Consider the following 23752-nt stretch of genomic DNA (forward strand, 5'->3'; position numbering starts at 1 on the left):
TGCTGTTGACTTGCAACAAGAAAGTGGTGATCCGCTCTTTTTTTCTCGATTGATATGTTGATTGAGGTAGCAATGCAAAACCTATCCCGTGGTTTCAAGCATTACTTGAAACGCACGAATAAGGGATTTGGGGCCCAATATTATTTTCTTTAAGTAGACAAAAAAGAATACAACCGTCGTGCACGAACAACAAAGTTGAAGTAAGTAATTAGCTAAGGGTTAATCCGATATCTCACACAACCCGATATGCATAATGGTAGTTTCAGATCATGATATTTAATTGGTAGGCAAGCGTCGCATTTAAATGCAGCTTTTCAATTAGTGACATAGAAGCTATTGGATGACATGCACAATCTGCTGTTCTAATTCAGAGTTCTCGACAGTTAAATTTAACAGGTTTATTGGCTGTCAAACACCAGCATTTTTTGATTTCAGCAAAACGTCCCACTATGTTGGCTTAGCGATGTTGCGGGATTCATCCGGTAAACATCGTTGTTGTTGTTATTTTTGCTGTTTTTTGCGCCTAACGCCATTTTTCAGCACACGATAGGCTATAGATAGCGGCCAGTGAAACGTATGGAGGAAGCTACTGGCAAGCTTTCTCAATATAAACACTTGCCCAAAATGCTAACAAACATAGACATAGGTGACATGGCACTGATCGGTAAAAATGAGGATTTAGACCACCCGGCTACCACAGGGCATAGTAAGAAAACCCATAATATTCCTTATCGATGTAATTTTTTTTAATTGCATGTAACCATCGGTTGTGCTGCCTTCATGTCAGTAGCACCATTAATCAGTTATATCGGTGTTTCAGCCATTTATCCTTTGAAAGAAACCAATGGTAGAGATTTGATGTTAAATTTTGTTAGTAAATTTAAGAATACATACCTACTGATATTACTATTACCCATCCCGCACACATTTTTCTGCAGATGTGAGTATACTCGTTGATGCATTGCGCAGCTTAACGGATAAAGAAGTGTCTCTGCATGATATATATATATATATATATATATATATATATATATATATATATATATATATATATATATAATACAAATATATTTTCCAATGAGATGGGAGTTTTCTGTAATTGCATCAACCACGTTTTAATCTAATTCTCTCTACATCGTTACAGATATTACTTTCATTCATATTCGATTCAAACATATGTCTATATATTGTACATATCGTGTCTTTGCAACCGTCTTTTAATATTCGTTCTACAATTAACTCCTTTGGAGATAGCTCGATTGAGTTCATTCTCATTAAAGATGGATACTTAAAACTTTAATTATCAAATCTAGGGCCCCGCTACTGTGGCAATCTGTATAAAAATCAAAATTTCTGTAATGTGGACTTTCTTTCAGTCTAGAATGTGGATACAATTTCTAGTTCCCATCACGTGCCTTTATTCAGTTTTCTCGTGCATTTGTTAACTGTGGTCAAATGTTCATAAGTATAATTATTACGATATTTAAAATGTTCACCTAAATAATAGGTTGCAAGGAATATAATTGTTTAAATGTGTTTTTCAATTTTCTATGTAGCACTTTCAGACACGTCGTCCTCTACATTGCCCAAAGTGTGCACTATAAACATAGTCAATGACCAATCTGCAAGAGATATAACTTATGCTAAAGAAGAAGAAGCAGCTGGCAAGTAGGGCATACCTATATTTTGTTTACATTCAGATTCTGTTTAAGAACAGTTGTATCTGTGGGACGCGAGTGGTTCTGGTGACTCGTGATGAGTCACGCTTACAAGTTGAGCACTAGCATGACCAGCTTTGGTCAGGTTTTCTAGTGTATATGGGCGATGCGTTATACTCTATTTGATTTTGGCACATCCTTAGCTGCATGTGCTGATGGGCTACTGAACTAGCCAAACAAGAAATTCAAAAATATGTTTTGATATAATATACAACGTCGCGTTATGTTCAAAGTAAAATCACAACCGCTATAACCTGCACGAAATGTAACCATACACATTACGATAACATTTTAAACATTAAAGTAATGTCTACCTAATATCATTGTTTTAAACATTTTCTCACAAATATTAACAGTGTGTCTAATAATACTAATACTAATACAAATACTAATTGTAATGTTCTATCTGCAGTAAAAAAAACAAACATGGATTCTTGCCGTTGTTGATTTTAAAATAACATAAGTGATGTCAATGATACCATAAAATAATGCAAGAAAAATTGCTATTTTTGTGTCTCTTGCTATTCTTATTGATCAGCCTTTGTATATTTAAATTCAATTGGAAATAAGTTTAATGTTTTTGTTAGATTAATTTAGTAAATTCATACATGTGCAATTGTTTCTGAACTTGACAAGCACCTCACTTCTTTTGAAATAAAATCGAAATGCTGCACTTTGATTTTCGGAAAGTATGGACGATATAAGATGTAATTATCAAAGATGCTTAGAGAAATATATAACTGCATAACAATCAACCATTTCGTATTGCAAGCAAAGAATATTATAAGGTGAACTGTACAACAAAATGGCAATGTTTACATGATTTACATGGGAAACCAATAAATGGTTACTCAACTGAGAAATTCTTTTTGTCTGAAATAACCTGCCTAAAATTTCCATTTAAATCTTAGCAGATAAGTGATAAGTTTAATTTATCATGCTCTTCCGTAACACTGCATTAGCCATCCGTTATACTTGAGTACTTTACGTTTTTTCAACATCCCCAACATTCCTTAGACTTTGTAGTGATCTCTGTTACAGAAAAAGTAAGTATATACTGGGACTTTTCATATCTCATTTTAACCTTATTAGATTGTCCAACATAAACATTTATTTTCTATTTGCACATCTTTGTAAATGCATTTCTACACGATGTACAATGTAGTATACCCTGCCGATAGATATCAACATCTTACCACAAAACTGTCTAGTCTTTATTATTCATGTTCATTTTCACGGGACAAGCCTTCTAAGAAACGAATACTTTAAATGAACACCTGTGTCTGTATCAATAGTTTGGGGCTTAAATTGTGGGTCAGACATGCTAATATTAAATGATAGTTATGTACCAATGTTGATAACTGAATATAGAAACTGAAACTGCAGGATATGAATGTAATGAATGTGATTTGATTTCATACATGTCCAAATATAGAAAATTCACAATTAGATATTTTTTAAAATATTTGATAACGTCCGTTTTGCTTAAGAAATATTGCAGCTGCCGAGCTGCTCATATATCATAATATTGGTTGATTCCCTTTATCTGGAGGAGTTACCTTCCTACGATAGGTAGTGGCTCCCACTTAACGTTGTTCTTCTCCACAGCGAACTCGTTCCACTGTGGCCAGTCCAGCTTATGGCAGTGCGCCTTAGTGTCCTTGCTGTCCCAAAGGCAAATATAGCATGGAAACGTGGTAAAACAGCCTTGGAGACCCATCATAAATCCCACCATTTTGATGTCTTCGATGACCTCCTAGCCATACTCATCATACTTTAAGGCGTCCAACAAGGTCCTGATGCTGTAGTAATCCTCTTTGAGGTGCACCGAGTGAGGTAGGGAAAGAGACGGGTATTTGTTTCCATTATAGAGCAGTACGGCTTTGAGGCTCCTGGATGAGCTATGATGATAAGGCTCCACTCATTCCGGTTACAGGCTATTCCGATTGCCTCAAACAGACTAGTCACATTGTTATCCAGCAAGTTTCAATGCTTGAGCATAGACGTGAAAAGCTCGGTATTGGACTCGGTGAGACCAAGATTTCTGATCAAGTCGCTGAGGTCTTTTTGAATGGGGCAGTATGGGTTTCTTTCCACAGCTCCACCTCTGAAATTGTCATCTTCTCTACAACGTCTTCCTCGCTCTCCGACTTTTTGCTCTCTTCTAAAGACGGCTGCTTTCTCTCAGGTGGAGTGAGTATCGGGAGGCCAGGGCAGTGTTGCACCGGGGCGATGGATGAAGGAGGGCCCGGATACGTTATAGTAGGTGCATTCTTGCCAGTCCGACGTATGGAATGGTCCATCATGCAGAAGGAGCAGTCGCTTGAGTGGTCAGTGGGTTCCCGTCAAATGCACGGGCTAGCGAACTTCATGCCTCTCTTTTCCCCTCTGTACTATCCTACAAAAATCTCTTTATTTCACCCATGACTAATGTGTAAGAGATTTTCGCAACAGTTTTCATATCTGATATATGTTTTCAAAACCGGTAAAAATTGTTAAACATTTCAAAATTAAAATCTTTAACAATTTTAAAATTTTTAAAAATAATATTTATAACATAAAATTTCGAGCAACAATTGTCCATCTTACCTTCCAGAGTATTTTGTTTGCAGTGCTCGCAAGTGAAACGAGGTGCCCAGGATTTGTCTTGATCCAGGACAGGCATGCTGTAATATGCCTTGTGGGTCTAAGACATTTTAGCAGATGCTTCCACGGAGTACTTTTTCGCGCTTGTCATGATAAATTGGCCCCATACATATCGAAATGCATCTGCCTGATGTTTGCAGCCTCTTGATGCCATCTCAGAAAAATACAGATATGTATCCAGCTTGAACTAAACTGAACTGGTGGGCTTAAGACCCTGTATTTATAATACTATTATAATACTATTATATTACTGGAAGGTTCTAGAACGTTCTAGAAGTTACTAAAAGTTTACTCAGCACTGAATCCATCTGAAATGTTCTGGAAAATAGATACATTTCAAAATATCACTGTAATGGTAGCAAAAACAAAGTTTGTAGGGAATAATAGCTATTTCCTATCATTTTGAGGCATAAGAAATTAGGTAATAACACTTACTGACCAGGAACAACAAATATTCGTTACACGGTGTTTCAGAGTAAAATATATATGGTTCATCTGTTCGTGTTTCCTTTATATTGTTTTTTGGCAGTTCAGTTCATTTATTTAACTTATTGTTTTGTTTGGTTGTGCTCCGATTTGTTTATTTGCATTCTCCTTGTATCTCTTTGGTTATAAGAAAAACAGAATCTTCCGAAGATAAAGTGCTTTAAAAACTCATCCTGTGTACTTTATTATCTAACCAAGTATTCCTTTTCAAGTTCACTTCCTAGCTGGCTAATGTGATTAGTATTACTGAGTATTTCAACGATTTTTACAAGTCACTCAACGTATCTGTGGTTGGGTTCATATGTACATTTGTAAAATAGCTTGATCATCTGGCACACCATTGCAGCTATAGGTAGTAAACATAATTACAATAGAAATTACAGAAATCAATACAAGTTACTGTGCAGCTGATGGCGATAATGATGACATTGATGCGAAAAGGTTAATAATAATTGTCTTTGCTGTTCTTATTATCACTGGTGTTATCGTTACCATCGTTTCATTTTAAAAATAATTGATATGAGCAAGTACAAGCTATATTTCAAGCTGGTCAACAATTGCAATCCTCTTGATCCACCTTTTTACTACCAGACTGATACGTTTTAAAGAGGTTATTAGCTCCTTGAGGAATATTTTAAATGAATAATATTCCAATCTCTAATGCATGCATTTGCTTATCGCTATCATAGATTTTACAAAACCTTACTCGAGCTGTTTTTATAGTAGTTGGTTAATTATATCTGAATCTCCAATGTAAGTATCGCTTATGATCCAAAGCAGTCATGACGAATCGTTAGATTACTATAATTGTTAATTTATTTTAAAGGTGTGTGTGTGTTTTTTTAGAATATACCTGTTTCTTTTATTTGCATCGGTTGATAAAGATGTGCACATATATTTTTGACATTCAAAATACACTTGTACCGACAGTCAGGCTGAATTATTAAATAACGAATATTAAAATACAGTTTTTGTATCAATGAATTAAAGAGGCATATACAGTTCTAACTTAAAACTTGTCGATATGTTCCACGTGTTACAGAAAACAAAGCATTTATTATATGTTTATAAGAAAGACTATGTACTACCGAGACTGAAATAATTTGGGTTTATTGTGTGTTGTCAGTGATAAATGGAGTAACAGAGCTGTTATTGCCACGCGTTTAATTTTTTTCACCCGAAAAAAAGTGATGGTTATAGTAAATACATGGTATTAGATTGATAGTAATAACATAAACGTGATCAATGTATATGATCATAATGATGATAATCGGGACTTTTCTGTGACATAATCGCTCGTTAGTTATCGTAATTCATCTATTATGATTTCGTTGTTAATGAAATGTTGTTCAGGAAATGGAAATTAAATATACAATATTATTTATGATAGAAATCCATTGACAGGAAATTAAACCAGGATATCAGGAATGAACTTGATGTACTAGATTCTTGTAGTGTAGTCAATCCAGATGGTAGAACATTTACTTGGAGACAACCCAGTTCTGTAAAACAATATAGATTAGATTATATCTTGATTAATGAGGGCATGTGTTCAAATGTCACTGTTTCAGCTGTTTGATCTATTGTTCCAGGATACAAAACAGATGGTTCTGATCTTAATTTAACCTTGACATTATCTACACTATCTAATCGTCTTGGGTTTATTGAAAATTTAATCGAAAATTATTAAGAGAACAAGAAAACACTATTTCAGTTAATAAAGAAGAATCTTGAGGGTGATAAAGCAATACCGGATTAAGGTAGTAGGATGTCCTAGAGCAATTTCCAAATGCCATTCCCCCCCCCCAAAAAAAAAATACAAAACTAAACAAAACAAATCAAAACTATTTCGATGCGGTACCAGGCGGCGACCTGGAGCATCAGTTTCGTGGTGATAAGTCTTGCTTGTAATTATCAACTATACTTTTGAACATTTTGAAAAGACATATTAGATCTAAAACAACTAAATATTACCAAGCAATGCAAAGGAAGAAAAAAAAAACAACAAAAAAAAAAAAACAAAGTGCTTAAAGAATTGAAGCTGAAAGTTTAATTTTAAAGAAACAGAATAATCGATTAAAGCACAGGTCACGAATAAATAAGCTAAAACTAATATAGAAACCCTTGATTATTTCAATAATATTTGGTTACAAGAAAAGAAACCTTCAAACTTATATCAGCAATTAAACACTCTTTCAAATGTAAATTCAGACAAAAATGTATACTCAGCAAATACGAATTTAAAATCTGTGATTTAAGAATTAGTCAACACTTAAATAAATAAAACTTATGGAAAATACCTGACATAATCCGAGCAGTTAACGTGTTTAAAAATTGTTTAAAAATATAAAATGATTATCTATAATCTTAGCTAAGAAGTGCACCAAAGATGCAAAAAACTTAATCACATTTTAACTACAATTCATGCACACAATCTTTGTAATTACTCAACTGTTAAGGACGAACAAACTACATTGATGAAAATAAGTGCATTTTAAATGAACAAGGAGAGGTTTGTAGGTAGGTATGTACGAACTTGCAATATAATTTAATATTCGTTAATGCAATCTTTGACAAGAAGAACTATGAGCACTGTTTACTTATGCAATCTACTACCTTACATAGGTCTGTCAAGTAAATCAAAAATGTTTATTTAGGACTTACGGGACTAATGATATCGAAGAAAGCGAATCAGTCTGGAAATGAGTGAAAATATAATATATACATCGGTTTGGTTGTCAGGGATTGTTTTATAACAAAAATAAACTTTAGTGAAAGGAACCTTTTGAAGACATATCCTAATTATAACTGAATGTTTAAACGTTCAAATCTTATTAAAATACAAGTATAAGTTATTTTGCCAAAAACAAAACCTCAGGCACTGTTTAAAACTTTGCAACCTCTTTTATTGATACAATCAAATATTACCATCCAGTTGGTAAATGTGAAATAGCATTATAGAAAAAAGTATGCATCATGTCTAGATAGTGCAAATTAAAAATTTAAAAATATAAAACATATCTAAATTATCAATTCATCTATTAAAATAAAAATGTAATTTCTAAAAATGTAGGCTGACACCAAAGCTACACAAATATCATAAGTCAGTTTGCTCAATGCAGATTCGCTGGAACTGAAGTTGCTTTTGACTCATTATATGACAATATATAACAACTAAAGTTTAAATATTAGGCAGAATAAAACGGAAAGTTAAGCAAATTGCGTTTCATTCGTTTTACAGTTAATTTTGTTTTGTGTATGCCTTGATATCATATGCCCATAATTAAAGCTAACAAAAAGATGTGTGTAAATAATAAATGAAGATAAATATGTACGCGAGAAGGAACGGCAGGGTTAGAATGCATATATATATATATATTATGGTTTTTAAATATTTAGAATTGAGAGAGTATAGATAAAAATGGGTAGGGGTAGGTAAAGCAAATTGAACTGAAATATTAAATATTTTTTTCTTCTAAAGGTTCATTTGATGTGCTTTTGAAACCGTTATTAAATTCACTTTTCTGCGCCTAAATATCTTACCAGATCAACATGTACAGTAATGAAAGCTAGACTTTATGGAATATAACTTTGTTCTTAAAACTGAATGATTTGAAAACACTGGATTATCCATTTGCTTAACAATAACCATCTAATCATCATGAAGTCGGCGACATGCAATTAAACTCTCTCTGACGAGCTGAACTTTGGGAAGGAGTTAAGTACACTTACGTTTATTGTTTACTTCTTTTTCAAACAATAAAGAGTTATCAGCCTTCTGTAATTTTCATGTAAATAATCATAAAATAGATGATAAACACCGGGTTGTTAGTGTTTAGGTTGATTGATTAGGCATTTAAAGAAATAGATTTTGCTATAATAATTATGGATATGTGCTTTACTAAGCATGCCTGTAAAATAAATCTTACACGAGTTACATTATTAACATGTACAAGTATTACCTAATTACTATACGATAGGCGACATGCATCATAACAATCTTTGAGAAGGCGATTGTTTAGGGTCTGGAATCTTTGCATATAATGCAGCCCGCAATATTTCCATGGTTGTGTTAAAGCTTGAAGTCCGCGTACCACGAGATGTATACATTTTTCGTGAAAAGAAAAGAGGCTTGTCGAACATCCTTTCAATGAAAAATGTATAAGAGTGGTTTATAATTGATGCAGCGATACATAGTGTACATATATTATATTTACGTCACCTGCAAATACATGTGTTTACACTTTGAATGGAGTTTAAGATTGACTACAGGCAACTGTGTATTGACCGAATGAATGAAATACTCACATCCCTACCGAGTGTATCCACTACAAAATGTAGTATGTGCCTTTCGTTCCTATTTAAAATCACATTTGCAATTTTATAAGTTGATTATTTGTTTTTTGAGTTTCTACCTTTTACATTGACACAATCAATATAAGACACATTTATGATTTAAAATTGAAAGATGGTATTAATGAAGAAAGTAGAGCATTACAAACACATGATTAGCTCAATCATTGACATGAACGCTCAGCCCTTCAAGGACCAGCGAATGGAAATTAGTACGGAATAGAAAGCAAGCAAATGATGAACAAACATGAGGTAATTCAACTATTTTAATATATTTACTGTTGATCTAAATCATTATTCGCCTTTAATAACAGTACTAACGACCATAAACTCTCTCTCTCTCTCTCTCTCTCTCTCTCTCTGAGTGAGAGAGAGAGAGCCAGAGAGCGAGACGGTGTGTGTGTGTGTGTGTGGACATTTTCATATTTAATTGATAATAATCAATTTTAGAACATTACACTAGGTTTCAAAAATGACAACTAAACATTATATAAACAACAGTATTGACCGCTCCGGTGGACTAGTGGTTAGTGCGACCGCGTCGGATGCGGATGGTCGCGGGATCGAACCCTTGCCGAATCATACCAGAGACTTATAAAAATGGTACTGCTGCCTCGCTGGGTGCTCATCATTAAGAGGCTCGTGTTAGGACTGGTCGGCCTGGTGTCACGATAATACGACTGGCGGGGGACATCGCGGTACCTGTCTGCCGCATGGTTCCCCAGTGCAAGACATCACTATAAACTGCCACACTGCAGATATCGTAGTAGTATGACTGAAAATTTGCTAAGGTTACCTTACAAATTCTGATCACAAACACGACACACATCATAGTACATGTATGAGTACCACGTAACAAAGAAATATACCGTATAATGTGGTCAGGGTTTGTGACTTTCAACCTTTGATTATATGAATCCCAAGGCAAGTGCACACATACCGTTACAAAGAACCATATTCTTGTATGTTACTTGGTTTAAGTTCAATTTCAAATTTTCATACATCTCAAATTCTTTATCTCCCTCACTCCAGGTTGCTCAGCACGAAACGCAGACAGGATACAGTAGCAAAGGCGCAGTTGCAAGAATGTTTATATATGCAGTGCTTCATGGGCGGATCACAAATTGATATACCAACAGTATTGGTATATCAAATTGTTTTATACCAACACTATAAAAGCTATGATAGTTTTAATATATATTCATATTATGTCACTGATTGCAAAATGGAAACTAGACCACTTTGACAGGGATAGAGTGATCATATAAACTGTGGACCATTATGTAAAAGAAGATTGCGATATGTATAATCATTCACAAAGATGATGATGTATAAATACTTTGGGAAGATCGCAAAGTATGAAACTTGCAAATAATAAAGAATTACTAACTGCAGACGACCTTTCTTAATTTGTTTGCCTTGCCCACGGGATAATGCCCGAGACTAATATGAACTTCTTCCTGGCATCATGCAAGTAGATTCAGAAAGTCCTAATAACAATAATACGAGTGTTTATTATATTCTGCATCAAACTGATATCTTGTGCTCGTAACAAATGACGAGATTTACAACTATAACAATTTTACGAGATAGGTGAGTGGGAGAGCATAACATTAGATTCAGTTATTTTGTATTCCTACCTTTTTAACACCTTACATTATCAATATTCAATTGTTTACATGTAATATATTACATTGAAACAGTTTCAGATCACATATCGTAACAAGTTCATGATCTCTCCTCCAAGAGGTTTAAACTAATAGGACCAAGGCAACACTGTTGTGTACATATTAGACATCAGGTCAGCACCATTTTTGTTTAGAACAGACTGGACATCCTACCTTTTTCGTGAAGACCCTGATGGTGGTGATATAACTTTCTATTATGGGGAGCAAAACTATTTTCAGGGTACTTATCATGGTCACCATACTTAACATCAGATCGGCACAAGTTAATTTAAAACCAAAACGGTATAAGAAGTCTGTTGGTGAGAACCTCAAATTGGTGCGACAATCCACTCAGAAGTACCGAGAACAATATTGTCAAGATGAATGCTCTGTTGTCCATTTTGAATGTTTGAGTGGCATCATTTTCATTTAGAAACAATTAGACTACGTGTGGTAAACTTTGATGGCAATCCTCAAGGTCGAGTCGTACTAGTAGACAATGCTTCTTTACAGTGTGTTATCTTAACATATTTTTATGAAAATTCCAATGAGCATAGTTCACTTAAAGTGATCGTGCATGTGACTATCTGAACAATTTCCTTGGATTGTATTGTAAAATATTACCGCGAAAATAAGGCATTACCTGAGACGAATATGAGAAGTGCTAGGCATTTCCCTCCTCATTGCTCTAAATTATGCGCCAATTATTTTTGGACTAAGGATGGGAGCGGAGTTCTGTACAGTTGTAAATTTCCATTCACTTCCTCAGCTTTCCTTGATTAAAGACATACTCTAGTTCAGTACGAAATATATTTTTAGACTAATGGTAGCAGGGGAACCCCATAATGCTGTAAACTTCAGGTTCCTTTTTACTGTCCTCAAAATATCTATTGTTACAGCGTTAGTTTTCAATGAAAGCAAAACTGGTGATGGTTTGTCATTGTATGTATTATACAGGTGGTATAATGCAAGGATTGTTTCTCTCAATATAAATGTGGGAAGTAGCCTAGACTCTAGATACCGCTGACATGTAAAAACGGAACTTTTAAAACATGTAACAACGCTTGTGATGTATATTGAATTTGTATTTGTGGGCCTTTATGATTATTTGTTACGTATCTCTAAAGTGTGATTTTGACCTTGGTCAGTAATTGAGTTTAATGCCTACCTGATAAAACTCTTATATATTTGTAAACAATATAATACATAGCTAATATTTATGTATGATTTTAGATTATAAATTAAGATTACTATTACTTGAGATAAACGTTTACTTGAGTTTGAATTTAGGACACTGGTGTTCCTCTTGGGAATTCCAAGTGTACTTGCTGCATTACATATTCTTTACTGAAATTTTAGTAAGAGAACTAACTTTGTTTAAAACTTAAAACATTCTCAAAATAACATTCAACCTGGTCCTGTTATTAAATGTTGTTTTTTTTTAACAATGGGAGAATTAAGAGAACTTCTTTATTGCATGTCTTGATATCAGTTTGTGAGGACTCAATTTAGGCTGCATTTTAGTTAATGTTTCAGAGGATTCATTTCCTGAAATTATTCACTCGAAATTTCAAGGTACTCATTATAAATTCTTATGCTATATCACTATTTTGGAATTGTACTGAATTGATTTAAGACGATTTGGATTATATCACCCTGATACATGAAGACTGTTGGCATATTAGCACATTCGAGTCTATTGACATATGAAGTTCAATATTATAATTTGTTTGCATTACTGCTGGAATTCATTAGAAGAAGAGAAAGACAACCGCAATTTCAGAAAGAGCAAAGAGAATGAGAGATAGAGAAGATATATAAATGGAGTGTGTGTGTGTGTGTGTGTGTGTGTGTGTGTGTGTGTGTGTGTGTGTGTGTGCGATTTGGATATTTATCATAGCTTTAACAATTTTTCAGTCATATCACTACAATGTCTGCAGAGTGGCAGTATATAGCGATGTATAGCACTCGGGTATCATGCCGCTGTCCTACCAAGACACATGATCCTAACACTAGGATAACAAGTGCCAACATTAAACTCTTAATGCTGAGCACCTAGCGTGGAAGTTGTACCATTTGTATGTCTTTGTTATGACTCGACCAGGGTTCGAACCAGCATCTTCACCCATCCAGGACTGACGCTCTAGCCACTAGGCCACTTGAGTGGTCTAAAGGCAATTCTACCAAACCTATACCGATTAAAATATTAAGGGACACATGATGTTCTCAGAGTCTTTTATTATCAGGTACATTGCCTGTATCTGAGAAAAAATCTGGCCAGAGTGTTCTTATTCAGAATCTTAAGGCATGCTTTGTTGTTCCACTCCAGTGTAGTGAACTCATGACTATTGGATTACGAAACGCAGTGATCCGCCTATTGCGCTGCTATGGCCACCTACCCAATACTGTTTGAAATCAAAGAATTAAAGTAAATAACAGTAGGAAGTTGAGAAGAAAAAGAAAAAAACATTAAATGGTTAAATTGCATTATTATTTAATTGAGCCAGTTACACATGTATAAATATGACACATATTTCAGTGCATACAGTAAATGTTCATCTCCACAAAAATGTTTAATATTAAAGATGCAACCCAAATCATGTCATTTCAGTCAATATGTATGTCGTTATAGAATAAATACAAGAAGCTGGCCACAGCCTTCATATTGAGCCCATTCATGAACAACATTCAAAATGTTGGTTACAATGGTACTAAAATGAAAGAAACTAAATAACTGTGCCATTGAGGGTAATAAAAGGGTATTGACAGATGAACGAAAGGACATAAACTTCCTTGTAAGATGGATGGGTCTTGACAAACATGGCATCGCAGGAAGACATGTTGAATAATGCTGCATTGTCACATGAAAACATCATCCTATTTATCATTACTGTCTGCATGGACTATCTATTATGATCAGATAAGCTAATTCCTTCCAAACTTGATGAAACGTCAGACTGTCAATTTGTTTTTGGAAGGAACATCAATAAACAAGACAATTTCCTTTGTAAAGTGTAAATGTATTTTAGTAATTCAAATAATTCCATCTTTACTTATTCACAGAAAGAAGCAAACAACGTTTAAGATATATGTGCTATAATTCCAATTAGATTTTTTCCATAAATTTAATATAATGATAAAAATGAAACGTGGGCAGCAGACCTTTGAACACTCTTAAAACCGGTGCATAATACAATCAAGAATATGTGACATAATTTCTTCGATTAACATTTTAAAACATCTGATAAACATAACAGTTGCATAAACATATTCATCTGAGAGATGTTTAAGAAGGTTGACCTTTTTGTTAGAGCAATTATATATGATGTACATGAATTTAATATAGAAAATCATGTAGATATTTTAAAATCCTTCTCAATGTCGGCTGCTATTTTTTACCAAAACGATAATTATGTAACATTATTTTTCATTTTTTTGAAGGAATATATATAGTTTTATGTAACAACAAATTACACGATGAAAGATAACACGATTTGAATTACATAATCCATATACATGTTGATTTGGAGTATAAAACAAGGCCGAGAGTTTCTATTCCATAAGTACCAACTTATAGGCCAGCTGAATGTAATTTATACCTAAACTTTGTGCTTTACTTCATTTCATTATTTGAAGGACCATTTATCATGCCCAATGTTGATATCTTCCAAGGAGTCAAGATACTCAGTATTGTTTGCATCAACAACCCATTCACGATTTTACTATGCAATAGCAGTCAGAAGCATTATATGTATCTATGAGTCAAATACAAAGGAGCATTTTATGAAGCTGCTACTAGGGTACCAGTCAGTCATACCATGTAGGGCATCATCCCCGATCCATGTACTGCCTGACCAATCCCTGTTCTATAGCATGACCTATCGGCAGTCAACAACAATGACAAGTTTTCAAGAATATCTCTCATACAGTCCATATTGATAAAACTGCTCAGATTTGATTCTGTATTAATCATACAAAATTTACTCTGTTGCTTTTCTCCTTACAGGAGTATATGCAGATTTAATTAGGTATTTATTTTCTTCAAAATGTGTTGAACATCATTTCAGTAGATTGAAGAGTTATGTAAGCATAGATATGCCTAATATGTTTGAACTAAGTGTAAATTTTCTTTTAACAATAACTCTCGGTGGTCCAAACATTTAAAAACAACTGAACTACTTGATTCTATCTGGATATACTTCCAGAAGGAAAAAGACGAAATGGTAATTTCAGTATGACCAAAGCAACTAGACAACGGAACATGTATGCAGCAGATATTATTGAGGAAATGTTGTGTGATTTGAATTTTGAATGTAGCTTTAAAATATTGTCAGTCCTATCGCAATGATGTCTGCAGTGAGAAAGTTTATAGTGATGTCTAGCCCGCCCAGTCACACAGCACCGATCTTAGCAAATGTGAGGTCCGTTTCGGATCATTTTGGTGCCCCCCCCCCCACCGGATTTATGCAAGCGAACCCTTGTGAAAAAGGTATTTAAAAATAAACTTTAAATTTGTTTTATGATAATGAACTTAAAATCGGTCCCACTAGACTAAGAGACCGACCCTGCAGTCACATTATCCTGACACCAGGTCAACCAGTGCTAGCACTAACCTCTTAATGCTGAGTGATAAGCGAGGCAGCTGCTAGTACAATTTTTATAAATCTTTCATATGACTCGGCCGGGCTTCGAACTCACAACCTCCATCATCCGAGGCAGACAATCTAAGTACTAGGCAACCTGCACGGTTTGTTCAGGAAGTAAGACAATTACCAGCTCTGATTCCACTATACTTATCAGATGCGAAACCTTACACAGTAAGACTAGGGTAACAGTGTTATGTTGCGCAGTTAGGAACCTTAATGCTATAGTAGTCCATCATTCAAACATGGTATTAACAGTAATGCATCCAGTGCTTTTAAAATTCTGTACTGCCCACTTAACGGGGTCTTCAATGGGAAACCTACATAATTCATAAGCACCATTTAATATTCAAATAAAGCTAGTCATAAAAACGCATTGAATACTGCATATGTAATAAAAACTATGCACTATTCATTTGAATCTGAAGAAAGCAATCTCAAGATAGAAACAATCATGCTACTGCTTTGACAAGTTAAACAGATTCAGGGTTCTCAACAAATTTCCAGACTAAAGAGTCATTTGACAATTAAGTCCAAAATCTCAAGGGCATTGTATTATATGTGTTCTCAAAGGTTGTAATTTAAAGCATTCCGTACGCCGTATAAGTGTGGATATTGCAGCTATATAAATGTGCTTTAAACACAATAAAGTATGTTCTAATAACAGCAGCGACAATAACAGTTTCATCCTACCCCATTTCGATGATGTACTGTTTTGCCTCAAAGTCATAAACTCACATTTCTCATGAGAATGAATCTCTCCATGACTAAAAGTTACTTGTCATAAAAATCTATTATTCTAACTATCTTGTTTTGAATCAGTAAAGTTCTCATCAATGTCCTTAGTAACTATTTCAATGAGGCAAACCAACCTCTGCCTAAACCAGTCAGCAACTAAACAGGTGTTGGCAATGTGACAGGCAGTGGACACCTACATCAGTAACACTGTTCAGAATACTGTAATGAAATCTCTACTTCCATGATGAACTGTTGTAACCGATTTTCTTTGGTTGTTCTTTGTTACTGAAAATACCTTTATAATACATTTCATAGCTGTGTCAGTGTCCATTATATTTGTTTTAGGGGCCCCGAGTGGCCAGTTTCTAAAGCACTCTCCATTCCTGATCACTGCCATCTCACCTCTGTATGCATGGGTTTGAGTCTCAGGCTTGGCTAACGTGGATACTTGAGATAGCTTACCAGCAGCTTCTAGTGGGTCGATGGTTCTTCCTAAGGTTTTCCAGGGTACTTCCTCAACCAGTTATACTGGCCGTCATGTCTATTCTATCTTGTGCTGAAACATGGCATTACATCCTTCAAAGTAATATGATCTTAAATCTGATGATAAAAGAAATGTTACTTTAAAAGTCAATTTCTAATAGTCCTTTAACATAATCTTGATATTTAACTTAACCTGGCCTATATACTTTAGTTCCTTTGAGGATAATCATGACAATGATAAGAATGATAATACATTTATATTAAAATCTTCTCCTGTAACTTTGTCTTTTGTCTATGATTATCTGCAATTCTCGAGGAATGGGTTATGATGGATGCATATGCACATTGCCCATTTATTTTGTTTTAAAACGGGTCACAAGATCTATCTGATAGGCTATTTTTTTTACTAACAAGTTAGCATCATGATTTTCTCCAAATTTTATTATTTTTGCTTTCGAGACAAAATCTCTCCCTAAACAAATTTTAAATAAATATAAGAAAACCTTTACGAATGTTAAAGTGAGTTGATTGTCTAATTTGTCAAGTGAATTGGCGTTTATTAAGTACTATTTTTGTTACTTTGCAACACTTTTTTCTACTGGAGCATGTATTACAACGGTGGCTCGGAGAGCAGTAGACTTGTGTGAAGGAGCGAAGTTTGACAAATCTTAACTCGGGTAGTTTGGGGGCCATATATTTATGGATGATGTCACCAAGATTTGTATGGGAACTATATATTTATGGTCAAATATCACGTAGCTCTGTGTATGGATAATACGTGTATTTGTTTATGGCACAGGACAGTGATATCTTCTGATGTCCAATCTAGGCCAACTATTAATCATGTGCTAATAATAGCAGGGATATCATGAGTGCGTGGGTCCATTCCCTGTCATAAAACAGCCTTCCTGTCAGACCGCAAAGGGGCCCAAAAAGGTCTCGCGGCTGAAGGCTACATTATCAGAGTACTTTGTACACATGAACGCCTTTGGGATGAGGCTCTCTTTCCTTCCCCCATAAACAAGTGGCACATTCACATTGTGCGCACATCACTATAACTGAAATAAGCAAGCAAGCAGGGAGATAGCATGTAAAAGTTCATGACTCTGTATCACTGTAACAGAATACCAGTGAAACAAATATTACAAGAGACGTATTTGCCCAAGAAAGCTGTTGTCAACATTGTACGTTGTATGGTGGCCATTAATTAAAGTTGCAGTCTCACATTTGACTCATAGCAATGGCGATGCTGCTGACTACCGTATATATGTATGGGATAGTCCTAAGTCAAATACAGTTCGTTAGGGCTTAGGGTGGAAGTGTAGAAGTATAGACAGCAATATGCAGAGTTTTCCAAATTTGAGAATTGATTTTCTGCAGGAATATTCGTATGAATGTGAAAGTGCTCTGACATATCACATGCTGACATGGTCATCAAATTTAATAACAAGAGCAAGTTCCACTAAATCGAGCTTAAACAATATTCTAAATATACTACCCCGTTTGTTTGTAACCCCTTCCAATTTAAAAAACAAAAGGCACAAATGAGATCAGAAATGCTCAAAGTTAATCAGTTCAAATATTGACTTAAAATTTCAAATCTGATTATGTCCAGGGTGGCCCATACACACTTATCATCTGTGCATTTCAATTCAAACGAAGTTTTCAGTTTGAAAGACGACCATGCTTGTCAGTCATTACGTGTTCTTGCACAAGTCCATTTTCAGTTAAGTGGCATATGCAGGACTACACATGTATGTACATAGAAGGAAAATACTATGTTGTCTACTTCCAATATTTACAATGTCAAATCAAGCACACATAAAAGATGACCAAAAAGGTTTGCCTTTCCCGTGGATTTAATAAGCGGTGGAAGTTTGATATTCATTAGTGAAAAGATATATAAAACAAAACTCTCAACATTATGGTAATTTGCGGAATTACCCGGTAGTTATCAAATATGATGAACACATCACAATGCTGTCTGAGGAAAAGCGACTCACCCATAGTGTATGCAACATGCTGCCGCGATAGTATGGAAAGAACGTTAAGCTTGAAAGGTGCGGAGGATGCTAGTGTTATTGCCTATCGGGTCACAGTCAGGTTACAAATTCAATGAATGAAATGACTAAGTTCTGTGCACTTTGTATCACATTAAAGATTTGCTATTGACGGGGTACAAACAAACGGGGAGCCATATATATCTTTAAATATGTCAACAGAGTCACATTTGGCTATTGAGTAACAGATGGTGTGTTGTCAAATATAAAGTAGAGACGGAAGTGGTAGGAATTTCAAAAGAATAATGATAGGAAGGGCAGAAATAAGTAAAAGTGTTCAGTGTACGGTTTAATCCCTTAATACTCAGACCAATCCGGCTACCGTAACGGCGATGAGATAAGGACCTCCAACCGGCATAGTCCTCAGAATCACTAGGTCTTACTTGTAGCTGACTAGTTCATTAGAACGTGATTTTGGAACACTCCTGCTTGTGAGATACCAAGCCAGGATTCAGACTATATTAACTAAGTTTGTTCATTAACGAATCTGTCATGTACAGAGCCTTATTTTCTGTTGGGGGATATATTGTTTCATCAAGAGTGATAACTGTACTAGTTTGAAAGGGACCAACCATTAACATTTCACGGTGATCAGGTAATGATACAGGGGTATTCCATATCCCTTCTTTGCCTGACTGTTTTTCTCTAAAACAAATCTTTTTCGTTTTCGTTTTATTTTGAAATAAAAAACAAGAACATGCACCATATTATTCTTGTACTATAAGTTCATTTTGCTCTCTTTTTCTCTCGACGATCAAGTTGTAAAGGAAATGGAGAGAGAGAGAGAGAACCGGTTCTTCTTCTACCAACTCTTATGACATCAATGTGAACTGTTTTGACATCGGAATATAATAATCAAGACCTTCGTACAGGGGCTCGTTGCTTACAATTTCACTGTAAGTCATAATTATTTTATCCTTTGCATTTGACTCATAGATACATATAATCAATGATACGGGGACCTGCGCATCATTAGTGGAACTGATGACAAGCAAGTTGTCATAGATGATAACTAATGCAAGAACGAACAGCTCTTTTAGATGAATATAATAAAAAAGTATAAAGAATATATTTCTTTCTTACAGTTTGATCCAGTACGTCTTGCTATCTTCCAAGAGTTAGGTGCATTAAGTCTCAAAGCAGTAAATTTCATGTACACACCAAATCACGCGCCACAAATACCGCACTATACCAGCCGCACCGGGATTAAAATAACGCACTTTCTGATGGCACCACCAGTTTAACATTTTACAAAATTATTTCTTTTTAAATATCACCAATAACACTAGTAATTATTTTATGAGCCGTATTTATTGGTATAGGTTAATTCTCGGGACTTCAAATTTTGTTTTTCTACAGCGTATTAAGTGACAATATTAAGAAATCTTTACTCAGCTTTGTTAATTCTTAACAAAACAACATGTCTCGAAAGTAACACACTGGAAAGTTTGATTTGTTTATCGGAGTGCAGTTGTGTTGGAGCTGTGGTGCAGGAACGAACATTTATTTAAAGACCGTAAAGCAATATTTAGGAACCTTTTTGGCACTTACATTCTAACGGATCCATTAAAGAACATTTATTTAAAGACACTTTTGAAATTTTGAAACAGCGATTCTTTTGTGGTGTTAGCGCTAAAGCACATTATACGTATTATTCCGAATAACTTTATAGAATATCCATCAAAACTTGGAATTGATTGAACATTTAGATCTTTGTTCCACACTGTAAAATTACTTTCAATTCTTTCATTTGATATTTTGGGAAATAAATTTATATGTTAAATTATGGAATACCTGTTGTTTTTCGTTCTTTCTTGTCACGTAGTTTAAGTTCCAAGGATGGAATACATTGTATTTTTTAAAATGTTTACAATTTTGTCTATTCATTCGTTATTGATAATTTCAATGTCCATGCATACGCGAACCACCTGCTTGTTCACCCTTAAACTTTGCAATTTGGAACATCCTAAATACAATCAAAAATAAATAGTCTATCATTATGTTCTAGATCCAGACAGGTGTTGGTTATCCGATGTAGGAAATGAGCTTTTAATTCAAATACAATTATTGTATTATTTGTCATTTATTTAATTTTACTTCGTGTTCAAAATTATAATGACCGTCTGGTAATTTATCTTCAAAGTTCTATTACAACTGATGCATCTACATAGGACAACATAAACAATGTTGTGTTTATCTTGTATTAGCCTGGATTGGACGACTCACTAAATATAAGCTCATTGCAAACATTTACTTTTGTATAAACATGTTTCATCATTAACAAAGAAAACAAACAGAAGATGTTACAAAACATTATATCCTTTTAACGGGCCAATCTATCATACATTTCTTAGCAAAAAGGTCTTAGGGTGAAACAGCTTTATTTCTTTTAAACTTTGTAAAGACGGCATAATTGTTAATCAATACAGATTTTATTATACCATATAGACTTAAACATAACAGTTCATTCTTTTTATATGTTTTTCATCTGAAGCGTTCAATACAAACTAATGGGCTTATTTTATCACAGACTAACATAGACCCTGGTATGTTTAGTAGAGGATGATGGATAAAAGATCCATGTCATCAGAACAATATATTGCAACACTGAAATGTTGAACCTACAAGTACGAAAAGAGAGGAACCTTATATCAATCGAACTGATAGAGAAGAGTCATTTTTCTAGTCCATCGGACACGCTGAGAATATGAGTGTTGACCTAAAATTGAAAAACAGAAAAGCAAACGTCTGCAAACAATTGTAAGGAATATTTTAGTCCCTAAAATCAATCTTACTCGAAAGATATAAAAGGACGTTAAAAAATTTAACGGAAACGTATCGAGACGTATGAACGTATGCCACATTTATAGCATAATTTATATACATCGAAATGCATTAAACTGACAACGAACAGTGCCTAATTAGTATCTAACTAGCCTAAGCGCTTTAGACTCTCAATGAGTCTTTTTCAAAAGCAAATACAGTAAATAGTCAAGACACTAAAAACATAATACAAAAACCGTTGGATGTTTCTAAAGAAATTAAACAGATAAATGTGTTATGTTTGAACTATTTTATTTCAACTTGTTGCAGATGCTAGAAAATAGTTTCATTGACTTAGAAATCGATGAGCCATAACGAGTGTATGTGTGTGTTTGTGTGTGTGTGTGTGTGTGTGTGTGTGTGTGTGTGTGTGTATGTGTGTGTGTGTGTGATTAGGATTTTTAACGTAGCTTTAACATTTGTTCAGTCGTATAGCTACGATGTCAGCAGTGTGGCAATTTATAGTGGTGTCTAGCACTGGGGCATCATACAGCAGACATGTAGCATGATGTCCCACCCAGTCACATTATTCTGACACCAGGCCAACCAGTCCTAACGCTAACCTCTTAATGCTGAGCGTCTGGCGAGGCGGCTGTTAGTACCATTTTTGAAAGTCATTGGTATGACTTGGCCATGACCTCCCGCTGCCGAGCAGCGAGCCATCGCGACATCTGTTATATATATATATATATATATATATATATATATATATATATATATATATATATATATATATATATATATATATATATATATATATATATAAGGTATTTAACTCTAGTTAAGATAATATGATGTATAGCATATGAAAACAATATGTAAAGCTGATCATGTAAGGAAAACATTTAAACATCAAATACATATATATATATATATATATATATATATATATATATATATATATATATATATATATATATATATATATATATATATATAATTATACAGAGATTCAAGTTTGCACACGATCGAATTTTAATCTCTTAAACTTTCACCGTCAGAGTCGCATATAGATACTTTGCTGGAAAAACAACGTACTGCAATATGCTTCTCTGAGTTTTAGGTACACTTTGACAATCAAGATGAATCAGTTATTTACCATTTAATTATGTTCACAAAAAGCCAGTTTCAAAGCAGTACATTTCTATATACCGTAAGTAATCAGTTTTATTTGCGTCAAATAATTCAAGTTTGTATTTATGTCAGATGCTTTCGAACATTTAGGTCTTAACATAATTTAAAATATTTTATATCTTTAACATGTATTCTGATTTAGGTACTTGTACTAGACTTGATATTGAGTTTGAGATTAGGTGCGCGATAATTAGAATCATTATTGAGATTTTATTAAAGTGTAGGCTCATTTCTTCAGTTTCAATAATGCTTAAGCGGTAATAATTATGTTGCCTACAATTTTACAACGACGTTTAAATTGTTTAATTTGTCTGGTTTTGTACAGAAAATAAAAATATAAAGAGACTTTAGTTTGTATACGATGTGCATTTATCTCTAACACTTGCCTAGTCAGATGTTTTCAAGATTGAACATATTAAAATAATATCAAATATTTTATATCTTATGACTGGATGTTTACTTTCAAATTAGAAGCACCTGTTCTCCTGCAATGAGATTTCTTGATTCTTACATTTGCTGCAAACAATTCACAAATTATTCTTATTATTATCAATATCGCCAGTGCAATATCATTTTGGGCATTATTTAGGGAAACGAATTTGAAGGAGAAAGATTTATAAATAAATCTGGGAAAACTACACTATCTTTGGCAATAAATTGTTATAATACGTCCAGCAATAACTTGTGTAAGCTATCTACAATAATATGACACCTGTTTCAAAGTTAAAAAAGAACCTTGTACAAAACAGAGAACATAATAATTGAATGACTTTGCAGACATCACTTTGCACGATTAATCCATTATATGCATTAGTCTAATTTATTTTATGTTTGATCTTCTTATGTTTCCTTCATTTTACTAAATAGTCTGTAAAACTAGTGACTTAATGTAACTGCATCATGAATAATTTACATGCAAAGCACAAATATGGGATCACCATATAAAAATGATCACAGACTATCATGTACCTCTCAGGAAATATATGCATTTCAATGAAATT

The 23752-nt window shown here is 34.1% G+C and overlaps 1 protein-coding gene and 1 long non-coding RNA gene across 3 annotated transcripts in view; one reads left to right on the top strand and one right to left on the bottom strand.

The window, feature by feature from the left end:
• Positions 1 to 3413, bottom strand: part of LOC149772857 (alpha-(1,3)-fucosyltransferase fut-5-like) — a 27957-nt gene extending 24544 nt beyond the window's left edge. Inside the window, exon 1 of one of the 2 annotated variants that reach the window (XM_089947193.1) lies at positions 3278 to 3413. The gene's annotated coding sequence lies outside the window, so the exon portion shown is untranslated. The remainder of the gene's footprint in view (positions 1 to 3277) is intronic. The other variant, XM_089947195.1, reaches the window with a different exon arrangement.
• On the top strand, positions 3377 to 10597 carry LOC149772858 (uncharacterized). The gene is made up of 2 exons (XR_016417566.1): positions 3377 to 4048; positions 10236 to 10597. It is a non-coding gene; the product is annotated as an uncharacterized LOC149772858 (long non-coding RNA).
• The last annotated feature ends 13155 nt before the right edge of the window (positions 10598 to 23752 follow it).

The sequence above is a fragment of the Sinohyriopsis cumingii genome, unplaced genomic scaffold, assembly GCF_028554795.1.
Source record: "Sinohyriopsis cumingii isolate HCF-2022 unplaced genomic scaffold, ASM2855479v2 utg001097l, whole genome shotgun sequence".
Classification (NCBI taxonomy): Eukaryota; Metazoa; Mollusca; class Bivalvia; order Unionida; family Unionidae; genus Sinohyriopsis; species Sinohyriopsis cumingii.